Source organism: Echinops telfairi, unplaced genomic scaffold (assembly GCF_000313985.2).
Source record: "Echinops telfairi isolate 266 unplaced genomic scaffold, ASM31398v2 ScPeMD7_7458;HRSCAF=8496, whole genome shotgun sequence".
NCBI lineage: Eukaryota > Metazoa > Chordata > Mammalia > Afrosoricida > Tenrecidae > Echinops > Echinops telfairi.
In genome coordinates this window covers 23,394,924-23,395,832 of record NW_022111358.1, presented here as the reverse complement: position 1 = coordinate 23,395,832, position 909 = coordinate 23,394,924, and the positions used below count along the sequence as shown (strand labels likewise).

The window sequence follows — 909 nt, the reverse complement described above, 5'->3', positions numbered from 1 at the left end:
CACCTTTCTTCCTGCTCAGAGGAGCTGCTGGAGTGAGAGGCTTGGAAAGAAAGGTGTGGTGTGGTATCAGATTCGACACCCTGATGGCTTTTGTGTGGAGAAGAGTCATTCTGGGTGCGGCTGCCAGGATTGGAAGAGCAAGTGCCCACTGGGCAGAGTTATGGGCTGGAGAGTTGGGGGAGCAGCCCCCTGGGTGTGCTTTTGGTCTTGCCCTCTGGGGCATTTAGAGAGAGCAGCAGGTTCTCCCTGTGTTGAGGGGTTAGATCCAGGGCCTGGGGGCTGTGTCCCCCAGGAGGCTGTAACTTTCCTTAAGAGACAGCCCCTGGGAATGGAGCAGCTTTCAAAGTCCTCCGGATCTAGAGAAAGAAGGGCTGGGGGTGGTGAGAGTGTGACCTCCTCCCCCCCTCCATCAGCCCTGTTTCTCCTGAGCAGGCAGGGGAAGGATTAAGCTATCACTGGGTGGGAGTGGACCCCCAGCTCTGGCTCCCCATGAGCACCCCTGGGGTCAGCAGCAGCAGGCAGGCACCCCACCTCTGAAGGTGCTGCCTCCTTGCCCGGCCAACAGGAAGGGGTTAACTCGCCCAGCCCGCACTCCCTCTTGTGTCCTGTTACTGCCGAGGCAGACCTGCCCGGCCAGCTGAGCAACTTTCCTCCAGCCGGCAGCTCAGCTCGCTCGCTCCCAGGCCAACAGGCAGGAGGCAGAGCCGCGGCCCTTCCTTCTGCGGGGTCTGTTCCTCCTCAGAGGGGGTGGGTCTCTGGAAGGGGGCCCCCCCACTCCCTGTGGTGGATGGCTCTGGAGATACCCCCTGCCAAGCAAGTCGGAGGGTCACTGCAGAGGCTGTTCAGGGCCCTGGGGCCGGGGCCAGGGGAGCTTGTACCGGAGGTAAGCTCACCTTCCTGGGTGGTAAT

At 61.7% G+C, this 909-nt stretch overlaps 1 protein-coding gene across 2 annotated transcripts in view; it reads left to right on the top strand.

Annotated features, from left to right (window-relative positions):
- The first annotated feature begins 702 nt into the window (after positions 1-702).
- EPN3 (epsin 3) overlaps positions 703-909 on the top strand; it is a 9,172-nt gene continuing 8,965 nt past the window's right edge. For both annotated transcript variants that reach the window (XM_045299880.1, XM_045299878.1), the window contains exon 1: positions 703-883. The gene's annotated coding sequence lies outside the window, so the exon portion shown is untranslated. The remainder of the gene's footprint in view (positions 884-909) is intronic.